Raw genomic sequence first — 12,579 nt, forward strand, 5'->3', positions numbered from 1 at the left:
GCTCGCCCTAGCCAAAAAGAAAAAAGGTGGGGGCTGCAGTGGTGTCCCCCGCAACACCCCGCTCACTAAATTGTTGCGCAGCTCACCCAAGCCATACATTTTTTTTTTTTTTTAAAAGCTGGGGGTTGCGGGGGTGTCCCCACGCAAAACCCTGCTCCCTATTCTATACAGTATAGTGGGCAGGGGTTGCGGGGTACACCCCCACAGCTCACCCGACCAAAAGTAAAAACAAAATAAAAAAAAGTGACCCTGCAGCGCTGGTTCCCGATCACGGAAGTGAAAGGGAACCGGCGCTGCAGGGACACAGTGTATCAGGAAAGGTAAGTAGGGTGTGGGGGTGTGAGTGAGGGTGTGAGTGAGGAAATCTGCGTGATTTGTAATGGACATGTTTGCATGGGAAATGTCCGAACATTTTGTAATGCGTACATTTGAATGCAAACATTTCCATCGCGGGAAAATCAGCCGCGGATAAATCACACAGATCCATGATACCAACCAGTCTTGAAGTTCTTCAGGAACTTGTTCAAGTTTAAAATCTCCTGCTCGAGGAGCGGGTCTGGAGTATTGGTAGAGTTGGCTCCCGGTGGATGGTCTTGAGGCTTTTGTCGAAAAAGAAGGCAGTAACCATGGGTCACTATTTCTAGTACCCAGGCATCTGAAGTAATGCCTCAGCATTTGTCCAGATACCGAGTGATCCTGCCTCCCACCGGGGTCTTGTGGGTCAAGGCCTCCTGCAGCTGCAGCAGTGGCTGAGGGGACAGTTGCCGCTGCTGGTGCTGATCTAGCACCTTTTCCTCTTCTACCACAAGGACATTTTCTTTGTTGCCCTTTTTGACTGGCCTGTCCCTTCCCTCTAACAAATGAGGAGTAGAATCGAAAGGGACGGTTCCTCCAGGAAGATGACACTGGCCCTCATTACGACCCTGGCGCAAAGCGAAAAACGATGGCGGTAAACGATTACCGCCATCGTCTTCCGCTAGGGCCGATTACGACCCGTGACCGTAAACTACGATGTCATTAGCGGCATCGTAGCTAACGCTGCCGCTGACTGCGCCAAGGGCGCGCGCACGCGAACATCCACATCGTACTTAGCGCCATGGCGGAAAGGTACGCGAATGCCGACCCAAGCGGACATGCCCCTAACGCCATCACCCAGCCCGTTAAGTACCTTACCCCCATGGTGCTAATTACGCCATCGCGAACCAACCGTAAAGGGCCATGTAAAGTGAATGCAGCTGCCACAGGTGCACAGAAACAGCACAGGTGAAGGCAATACAGACTCAGGAAGTACAAAAAGAGCACACCCCACCCCTTCCCACACCCAGTCACACTCCACAATGATACCAATAGGACTAGCAATGTTGGGGCTGGAGGACCTGATAGCAATGCGAGTGCTACAAGAGCAACTACAACAACAACAACAGGCTGCACAGAGGAGACGCAGGAGGAGAAGGAGGGCAAGGCAGGCCCAGCAAGCCCCACCAGCACAGCCAGTGCCACCACGCAGGCAGCCCCCAATCCCACGCATCAGAGCCAGCCCATTCAACCTCACAGCTGAGCAGATCCACACCCTGTACCGACTGGACCGGGACACCATCACCACCATTGTGGACATGATACACAACGACATCGTCAGCATGATTGAAACACCCACTGCCACCCCCCCCTACTGAAGGTAGTGTCCGGTAGTGTCCGTGCTCCACTTCCTGGCCACAGGCACCTACCAGCACACAGTGGGGCACTTGCATGGCATATCACAACCATTATTCTCGCGTACACTGATGCAAGTGCTCGATGCCCTCCTCAAGCACACAGATGACCACATCTCATTACCACGGTCTGCCCAGGAGATTGCCAACACCAAAGTGGGTTTCCATGCACTGGCCGGCATACCTGGTTGCATTGGTGCCATTGACTGCACCCATGTTGAATTGGTGGTCCCACATGCCATGGAGGTACCGTACCGCAACCGTAAACATTTCCACTCAATCAACGTGCAAATGGTCTGTGACTCCAACAGGATCATCACACATTGTTCTGCCAGATACCCCGGACCAACCCATGATTCAATGGTCCTTCGGAACTCCACAATACCACGCTACATGGAGCGACATGCAGGCCCAAGATCCTACCTACTCGGTGAGTCTAATGTCATGAGCATGGAAATGCAAAGTGGGTGTTGAATGACCTACCAATGCATATTTCATCTGGCAGATACAGGGGGGTGATGCATACGTCACATGGGTGCAACTAGCAGTAGCCAGATCATTCCCTGTGGCAGCACTGACGTCAACAGAGTAGTGTACACATTATGCCTGACCTAATCATCCCAACATGTGAATGAAAGTGTATCCCAAAAATGACACAACCATCTGCAAGTGCATTGTGCAAATTGTGACCGCATTGACCCTAAAGAAAACCACCAACATGCACGTCACCATGCACCAACTACTGAAAGGCCTGTCCCCCACAACTGCGCACAAAGGAGGCACGTGACAGACAGGAACATCAATGCACCACTACAAGACCCACAAACTGTCCCCATTGACACCAGTAATGCTCACTGGGGTCATAATGAGCCAGACATCAATGTTGCTATCATGTGAGCTTCAAGCTCACAGGACACGTGCAAGGTCACATGAATGACGGCCTGAACAGACACCGTGGATGGCCATTCACAAGGCAATCGTCCCCCCTGCATTGTGTTTATGCATGCAAAACAGTACATGAGAGCCATGAACACATACTGGTTGCACAGTGTAAATCCATTAGCACAACTCTAATTGGTGCACAGTAACAGTCGGAATCAAGGCATGGTTGTGCGTCATGTTCACAAATCAATCTCATTCCTGACACATTCTTTTCTCACATTTTACAGGTGATGCGGGCTATCCCCTGAAGAGGTGGCTCCTCACACCAGTGCGGAACCCATCGAACCAGCATGAGGAGGACTACAACCGTGCCCATGCACGTACCCGTGTGGTGATAGAGCAGGCTTTTGGCCTACTGAAGGCACGTTTCCGCTGCCTCAGCAGGTCTGGCGGGGCACTCCTGTACCGCCATGAGAAGGTTGCAAAGATCGTCATGGCATGTGTCATGCTACACAATATGTGCATCAGACGAAAAGTGCCTCTGCCCCCTGACGCAGAACCACAACCACCTGATGATGGGGATGATGATGATGGGGATGGGGCTGCACCTCAGGGAGGCAGCGATTCCACAGGAGGGGCATATAATGCATCAGAATGTCATTGACCGATACTTCTAGCACACACATTTCGTTTGTGAGAAATGAAAAAGTGTATTGTTCTTCTGAATAGGTATAACAGAACCCCTCCCCCTCCCCCCTGAACACTCCAACACACCCAATTCCCCCCTCCCCCTCCCCCCTGAACACTCCAACACACCCAATTCCCCCCTCCGCCTCCCCCCTGAACACTCCAACACACCCAATTCCCCCCTCCTCCTTCCCCCTGAACACTCCATCACACCCAATTCCCCCCTCCCCCTCCCCCTGAACACCTGCAAACATGTGACAGTGCCCGTGGTGAAGTGTGTATAGTTTTGCACACTATTGACTGCCCCCTCTCCCGGAACCTGGGGGCCCCCCTGCCTGTGCTCCTCAGGGTCCTGGATGACCTGCGGACGGGAGAGGCTTGTGCTGAACTTGCAGCTGAGGATGTACCGGGCTGCTCAGTACGGCATGTGTCCACAATTGTCTGGATGAGCTGGCTCATCATCTGCCGCACTGCAGCAAGTTCGGTGCATATGTCCCTGCTGGCAGTTTGGATGGCAGACCTGATGCCATCAGCACTCCTCTCCATGGCTGCACTGGAACTTCCACATTCTGCAACATGCTGCGTGAGGAGTGTGCCCAGTACTTCCTGCCTGTTGGCAATCTGCTCCAGCGACAGCTGGAAATCTGGCCCAATGGAGGGTGCCAATGGGGGACCAATGGGACTACTCCCATCTTCCCCAACTCCCACTGGGCTTGGAGTTGCTGGCCATGAATTAGCAGGCGATTGGCCCTGGGTGTCATCTCCATGATGGCTGATTGGGGATAGGTGTGGTGAGTGAAGTTGCGTGTTGTGGGCAAGTCCAGTGTCATCCTCCACATCACTATCGGAGCAGGCAGCGATGGCTGCAGTCTCCCCAACAGTACTGCTGACACATTGCCCTCAGTGGGCAACAGTGGGTGTTGTTGGGCTGCAGGCGCTGTCACAACCCCTTCCTCGGGGGACTTTGCTGCACTGGCCTCTTCAGCCTGGCGTGGTTTCGGCCTGGGTCCAGCAGAGGTGGATGCATGGTTCCCTTCTCCCACTTTCCTGGCCTTCTTGGCTGGGGTGCTGGTGCTGTCGTCCCTGCCAGTGTCCGATTGCGAGCCTGTGGTGGAGCAGAGGAGGGTGACTGTTATTGATGGTTCAGCGGACATTGAGCAGGCATTGTGAAGAGTGTAATGGATAGATGGTGGAGTTAGTAGCCCGTGACATACAGGTTGCCTCCTTTAGGTTCGGTTTTGCATGCAGGTGTGTGTCTGCCTACTGTACAGTGTACATGCTGCATGTGCGCAGGGTGTGGCTCATCTGCTGATGTGTTGCGTCTGCCACATTGTGATTGTCACGTGCAAGTGTATCAGGGTGTCTTGCAAGGCTGGATATGAGGCACCTACCTGTGTCTCCAGATGTCGGGGCCCCTCTCTCCATCTCACCGACACCTTCGATGCACTCAATGCCAATCAGAGAGGCACATGTCTCCTCCCATGGCTGCATCTTCAGTGGGGAGTGTGCTCCCCCGCCAGTTCCCAGGGCCAGGTTACGGTTGGCAGACATAATGCCCCGGACCCTGATCCGCAGGTGTCCCACCTCTTGCGGCACTGTTTGGAGGTGCGTGGGGTGGTTCCAACAGCACTGACACGTTGTGCCACAAGTTCCCACACCTCCTTTTTGCGGCCTATGGCTGGCCGGGTCATCTCAGTGGAGAAGACAACATCGGCCTTCTCCTGGAGCGTGTCTGCAAGCATTTGCAGTTCCTCACGACTGTAGCGCTCCTGCCGCTGCCTGTCACATGCCTTCTTCACAACTTTCGGCATGGGTGGGTTATGGGAATGACAGGGTTTGAGGGTTGGTTGTGGTGTGGTTGGGTAGGATGGCAATGGATTGTGTTTTTTAAGATGGCCGCTGTGCTGTTTCCCGTTCCGCCGCGATTACGCTATTTCCGGTTCCGCCTAATTGCGGTCACCGCTAATTACGGTGACCGCTGACTACTGTCGGCGCAATGATGGGTGGCGGTAGGTCACCCTGCGCTGTTAACGAGGCCGGTAAGGGCTATTTACGGCATGGCGTAGTTTACGTTACCGCCATGGCGTAATGCTCGTGCGCGATGGGTCGTAATTTGGCGCTCTTATCGCCATCGGACCATGGCGTTAACGCTCATTACGCCATGGCGGTAATTTCGATTACTTACCGCCTGGGTCGTAATGAGGGCCACTGAGTAGGAGTGTTGTTGAGGTTGTTATATAGAGGCGCTAAGTGATTTAGCCGCCTCTTTTGAGGTCTGCAGCTTCTCCAAACTCTCGTCCGACTTGCTGCCAACCAACCTCGAGCTGTCAAAAGGTATATTGGAGTAATCTGGATTGCACATCCGGTGCAAAGCACGATTTCCTCAGCCATGCAAATATTCGTAGGACCGTGCTAGATGCCATGAACCTGCTAATGCTATCAGCAGTGTCCAGTCCTGAATGGAGGCATTCCTCCATAGCTTCTTTTCCATCTCTGACTATTGCCAGGAAACCATTCCGTTCCTCGCCCTCAGGGATGTGTTCAGCCGCGGTTGTCATACAGTCCAACAGGGTGTGTGTGAACCTTGCCAGGGTGCAAGTCACATTTGTGGACCTTAGGGCCATGCTGCCCGAGGAAAAGACTTTTCGGGCCCATGCGTCAATTCTTTTGTCATCCCTATTAGGGGGAATGGAAGGGTAAGCAGAATGCCTAGTAGAAGTTGCTGCCTGCACCACTTTCAGGCGAGGGATGCTTTGAAAGGTATTCTGGGTCAGATGAGGAAGGCCTGTATTTCCCCACAAATTTCTTATTTGTAGCTGCGGCAAAATCTGGGGTTTCCCATGTGGCTGAGACCCTTTTTGTAATGCTTTGTGAAAAGGGAGGATAGGGTCCTTTTGAGGGCCTTCATTAAGGATATCCGTCATATCATCTTGGTCAAAATTAGGGGAATTTGACTTCCATCCCATAAATTCAATAACTTTGTTCATTAACCTTCTGTACCCCGAGTCTGCATGATCTGCACGGTCGGGCCTGTCAAAGTCTACCTCAGGGGAAGTATCAAGGCGACTGGCTGTCTGAAGACATTCATACAGATTACTTAATTTGGAGCTAGGATCAACCAATTCCTCAGGGACATCTCTAGTCTCAAATTTTACTCCAGCAGGAGTAATTTCCTTTTCAGTGGATTGCTCCTCGAAAATAGAGGACATAGACCTGAACAAATCTGGTCTAGGTTGTGGTTGGTATACCTTTCTGGGTGAAACAACCGGTTCTGATTTCGGCCTAGACAATGGCGTCGAAGGTGACGATGTAATCGACGTTGGCTTCAAACGCGTCAAAGGAGGCTTCGAAACCTTCGAGGAAGGCATCAATGCCATCTTCGAGGGTGGTATCGAGGACGCCTTCGATAGATGCGTCGATGTGATCTTCGACGACGGGTGTATTCCTGAAGCCATTTTGTCAGCCTTCACCTCCGATTTATGCACCAGTAGGTTTGATTTTATTTTACTAGGTGTCAGGGAGATTTCCTCCGACGACACCCTTGGTGAATTGTCGCCGGATCTCGTGTGTCTGGTCTTTTGGAGAGAGCTGGGGTATGGTCTTCACGCGGCTTTTTCGAGGGCGTCTGGGGTGCGTTCTCGAAAATGTTTAACATTGAGGCTCTGTAGGCCTCCCATTTATTGGGGAATCGTGTTTTGAGGGGTAAGAGATGGCCCTTGTGTCAGCCAACGAGGAAGAGGAAGAAAGAGATAGATGTCTTTTCCTCAATTTTTTTGACAAGGAGGAGGAGGATTTCCTCGATCGACTTCTTGATCTCGATTTCCTCGACCCATGTCGAGATTTCCCACTCGATTCTCTCGAATCCTTCTGTTTTCTTGAAGGTTTCGAGGATTCCTCCTCCACCGCTAGTTTACCTTTCCGCTCCTTGCGAGCATCGTTAGTCATAACCTAACAGGAACCGCAATCGTAGACCCGATTGTCAGGGCCTAAACACCAGAGGCAAACTCGATGGGGATCGGGGATCGGTGATCGTCATCTTCTTCCCGCACTTTTGACCTTTTTTAAAACCGTTCTTGGGTGTGGAAGGAGTCGAAAACAAGTACTTTTTCATAGAAAACTGAAGCGCTGCTTTTGTCAAACGAAGCAAAGCTATTGGAAAAACGGAACTGAAGGCTAACGGCCGCGGCTCAAGCCCTTTATACTTCGGATGACGTGGATGCTCAACGGCATAACCTCGAGGGACATCGACGCGGTGGCCTTGAGCCCAGCGCCCTCTGGAGAATTTTTTTTTTTCCGAAGCAGCAAGCTGGAAGATACGAAAATATAAGATGAGGAATACGTGGAAGGACACAATCCATTTGAAAGGGTCTGTGCTAGGTAGGGCTTGGGATGAAATGGTTAAGGGCAAAGGTAACAACCGTTCCGTCACTGTGTACTCCGTTATTTGTGAACGCCCAATTCACCCCCTGGGGCAGGGGGGGTGGTGCGAATCAGACTTTAGTAAATGGCAGAAAGGAGGATGCCATAGACTACGGAACATGTTCGAGGGGAACGAGATCAAGCCCTTCCTGCAATGTAAAATTGACTTTGGAGTGGACGAAGGGGAAAGGTTCCATTATACACAAATAAGAAACTGGCTACTAAACCCCAAAAATAAGAAGGCTGCCACGAGAACCCTAACACCTTTAGAGAGATTCCTTACTTCAAATGGAGGAGATAATCATCTAGTGGGGGCAATATACGGATATATTAAAGAGGTGGGGGACCAGGGCAGAGGCGATATATGGCAAAATGGGAAGACTCAGTGGGTCAAGCAATTAACAAGGATCATTGCGATCAATTATGGGTTAATATTCCGAGACACTTTAAATCAATACAGATTCAGGAGATATGGGTCAAGATGATGGTACAGTGGCATCTCACCCCTACGAAGCTTCACAAGTTCTGGAATATTGTACCTAACACATGCTGGTGGGAATGTGGAGCAGAAGGCACATGAGTCATATTTGGTGGGAATGCCTGTTGGTTCGCCCCTTTTGGACCCAGGTTCAAGAGGCTGTGAGCTAGTCCTTTGAGGTAAAGATAAAGGGAAACACAGGCGTCTGGAAGAATTATCATCGAAAGCCCAATGCAAGGTATATCTAATACTTATGATGGTGGGAGCTTTGGTAGTGGCTCAGAAATGGAAGATCCACCCACAGAGCATGCATGGATGTGAAAGGTGTGGAATTCTGTAGCACTAGACTGGGTTACCTACACAATACAAGGCAACCATCTGGGTTTCCTAGCAGATTGGGACTTGGTTCTGAAGTTTCTCCAAAAGTGACTACAGGGTGGCATGGTACCCGAGGACAATGAGACTTTTGGGATTGGCATAATGTCAACAAGGCAGGTTGTCTCGAATAACGTGCATTTAGAAGTCCGTAGAAGAAGAAGACTTGATATAGAGTAGGAGAGGTGGTTAATAACAGCCAGTAACATTGAGAAACAAGGGGGGGGGGGGAGGCCGGGAGGGTGAAGGGACAGGGAGGAATAACAGAGGCTTAGCATTGACTCTAGGTTGGGGCAAAAGAGTGTTGGGGAAAGGGGAGGGGAGTCTGAGGGAGATGGAAATTAAAATAAAAAGTTAATGCTTTCTCTTTTTTGTTTATAATGCCAATAAAAACATATGTGAAAAAAAATGGGTTACTATATTGAGGGGACACCGGGAGAGAGACGCCCTTCCCCAAACTCAATTGGTGATTCCCGGAAGCCACAGGATGATAGTGTTGGAGCTGGTACATTCCCATATAACTGCCGCCCACCAGGGAAAAAGTAAAACCCAAAGCCATGTGATACCCCCGGTTTTATTAGCTGGGAGTAATTGCAAACGGAAAGAGGTATTTGACGACACTGCAAAATCTGTCAAAGGACTGCAGCCACCACAGTACCTCAGTCCCCATTATAACCTCTACCAATCAATGGGGTACCCTTTTCCCGCATAGCCATGGACATAGTAGGTCTGTTAGAAACATCTAAGTTGTGGAACAAGTTTATACTTGTAATTGTTGACTACACTATTCAGTATCCCGAAGTGTTCCCTCTCAGGAACAACACAAGTTAACAAATCTTGAAACATCTACTTCCCTTTATTTCCCGAGTTGGATTTCCGAAAGAAATCCTCATGGACCAAGGTACCATTTTTATATCAAAAATTGCACAAGCGGTCAATAACATTTTACACATCAAAGCCTTGGGTACCTCGGTGTGCCACGCTCAGACAGATGGCCTTGTGGAAAGGTTCAATCATACCTTGAAAAGGATACTCCACAAGCTGGTAGAGGCCTGTTAGGGAGAATTCACTGTAAGGCTAATTTCCCAAACCTAGTGAGTCCCCCAGCAGCTTTGCTGGATTTTTGGGGTTTATTGTTTTCACTCCTGCTAAGAGTGAGATTCTTTTGCTCCCACTCTTAGACATGATTTGAGGTGTTCCTTTAACTTTCCATGTGTTTTATGGGCTATGGGGTCTTTTAGTCCATAGGGTCTCATGTGTTTTTTTGATGTGGGTTACACAGCACCCTCCGTGCCGTAACCCAGGGGTGTCGTAGCGACCCCCCAACATAGACTCCATACCCTGGGACTGCCTACTGTCTCCCAGGGCATGTAAAGTCACCATTGGCTTTGCTAGTCCCAAATTATGAACAGAAACCAGTACAAACCATCATATTGTGGACGTACTGGTCGGGGCAATTCGATTGACCCGGGGTCTGTTGTTCGAGGGGGCACGTCTCCGTCCCCCCTGATCGAGCTTTGGCTGGTGGCAGTGGATACTACTTTTTATATTCGACCGCGAATATATCTCTATGGGATTTTCCCATTGTTCGAGGCTACCAACTTTATTTAATTCTTATAGCCTCGAACATACCGCCGGTTTATTTATTTAATATTAATTCACCGGTTGGTATTTTCTGCCAGAACTCGATTCTAAAATGGCGTTTGTGTTCTCTTCTGTGACTCCAACCCAAGTCGAGCCCTTTGTTCCACTTTTTGGGGGGCTTCTCCACAGAAGCCTCCAAAAGTGGTGCCACTCTGTCTGGGTACCACAGGGGGTATGGGAGGGGGTTTAGACACCCTGGACTGAGTTACCTTGGTAACTCAAGTCGCACTCTTGTGTGATTGGCCCAAGTGGTGAGCAGGCCGGCTCACCACTTAGCATGTTTGATTGACAGCTAGGCTGAGTGAATGGGGGTGTGCTGCATAAAAGCAGGGCTTTGGGGACTGGAACTTCAGACGTCGCCACTGGACCTAAAGAATCCGAGGAGGGAGAAGCTGAGCCGACCTGCAACGACGACACCACCGGTGGAGCCCTGCTGAATCGTCTCACCACTTTTCCCAACGACAGAGGAGATCTCCAGCCCGGAGAGTCCTCTTCCTTCGACTGGTGGGGATAACAAGTCTACCTTCTTTTCGTCTTCCTGGAGCATCTCGTGGCCGCCTTGCCTGTGCCAAGCACCCCGGCAACCGGGATACCACGTTTTCACCACTACCGCAAACCAAAAGGGTGGTACCTTTCTACCGGAGAACTCCGCGGCTGGTTTCTTTCCTGGCAGTGCAACGACCTTCATCTTTCCTCCACGACGAGATCTTCTCTTCCTCTGGACGACGCTGCGACTTGCACCCGCTGCCAGGAACAACTGCCCCCGCTGGAACCGATTGAACGGGGTGTATTAAATCCTCGTCTCTCGAACCTGGGTTAGCCTGGGACACCTTAGCTAAACTTTTCTGAACTGAACTAAACCTTTTTCAAACTACCTCCACAAACTTCGAAGACTCTGTGTAACTGTCTGATCTTGGGCATCTTCCGCCTGGCTCCCTTGAAAGTGGGCCTGACACCTAAACTTCCTTGCTCACCAGTAGACTGTGCCTTCTGAACTTGCTGTGGTTCTTTAAAAAGTGTTTTGTGTGTGTGCTTCCATAATTCTGCTTTTCCCTCCCTTTTTATTTAACTTGTTGGAGTGCCATCGAACGTTAAGCGCTCACCTCTGTCTGGAAATAAGTGGTGTTAACGAAGACTTGTCCAACAAGTAATCAGGGATGTACATATGATAATAGTGATTGTGTTTTGAACTTATCTTACCAATTTAGTGCTAGTGTGTTTTACAAGTGTGTGTTGAATAAATAATTATATACTTTTACACCCAAGCTCTGGTCAGTGTTTGCTTGTACTACTGTATTTCTGTACCTATTTTGTATGCTCTGTATACTGCCTAACTCTTCTTGAGGGAAGTCTGACTGCTCAACCACAGCTACCAAATGAATCTGTGTGGTACGGACTGCTACCAAGTGGGTTTACTGCCAAACACCTGTAGTCTTAAATCTTTTGCAGTGGTTCCTAAGGGAACTGCACAGGTTTCTGCCTAACAAGGCCGATGGCTGTAATTGGGATGTGGTGGTCAGTTAGGTAGAGTTCAAGAACATCAGAAGGCTGTATATGACAGGCAAGCTGTAGCTCAATCCTTCTCTATAAGTGACTCCATCTTAGCTCTCAACCAGTCCGAAAATATGATGGTTTCAAAATGTTGCGGTCCCTTTAAAATTCTGGAGAAAAGGGGTCCCTAGAGTTATTTAATTGCCCAACCTGATATATGTCAAAAGACACATATATACCATGTTAATCTGCTAAAGGAGTGGTAGGTCGAGCCAGTGGAGGAGACACCTTTGACTATGGCCACCCTCCTTACAGCCCAACAACTACAAACCCAGCTAAAACCTAGCAATATACCACCCTCCCAACAAGAAGACCTCCATGACTTGTTGAAACAATTCCTAGAGGTCTTCCCTGAACAGTCAGGTAGAGTTTAACATGTTTTCCATTATATCCATACACCAGCCGGTCAGACAGTAAATTTGAAACCTTACATGATCCCAGAGGCAAGATGGAAAATCATAGAGACAGAGCTTGAAGAAATTCTCAAAGTCGACATCATTGAGCCGTCACAGAGTCCCCGGTCTTCTCCCATCGTTTCAGTGGCAAAACCGGACAAAATGTGGAAGTTCGGCATAGATTTCCGAAAATGTAACTCCATTTCTACATGCAGCAATTCCTTAATGGCACGAATCGAAGGAACTCATTCAAAAGTTAGGGTCATGCAACTACAACTCCATCCTCGATTCGACCAAAGGATATTGCCAGGTACCCATAAATCAAGCCTAAAGAGAAAAGACCACCTTCTCTACACAGCAGGGGCTTTACAATTACAAATGTACTTCCTTTTGGCTTACACAGAGCACCTGCTACTTGCCAGCGGTTAATGGACAGAGA

The 12,579-nt window shown here is 49.7% G+C and overlaps 1 protein-coding gene across 6 annotated transcripts in view; it reads right to left on the bottom strand.

Moving 5' to 3' along the window:
* CENPT (centromere protein T) overlaps positions 1–12,579 on the bottom strand; it is a 1,770,416-nt gene that overhangs the window by 1,338,752 nt on the left and 419,085 nt on the right. The window lies entirely within an intron of this gene.

Source organism: Ambystoma mexicanum, chromosome 1p (genome assembly GCF_040938575.1).
Source record: "Ambystoma mexicanum isolate Mex_15411 chromosome 1p, UKY_AmexF1_1, whole genome shotgun sequence".
Lineage (NCBI taxonomy): Eukaryota > Metazoa > Chordata > Amphibia > Caudata > Ambystomatidae > Ambystoma > Ambystoma mexicanum.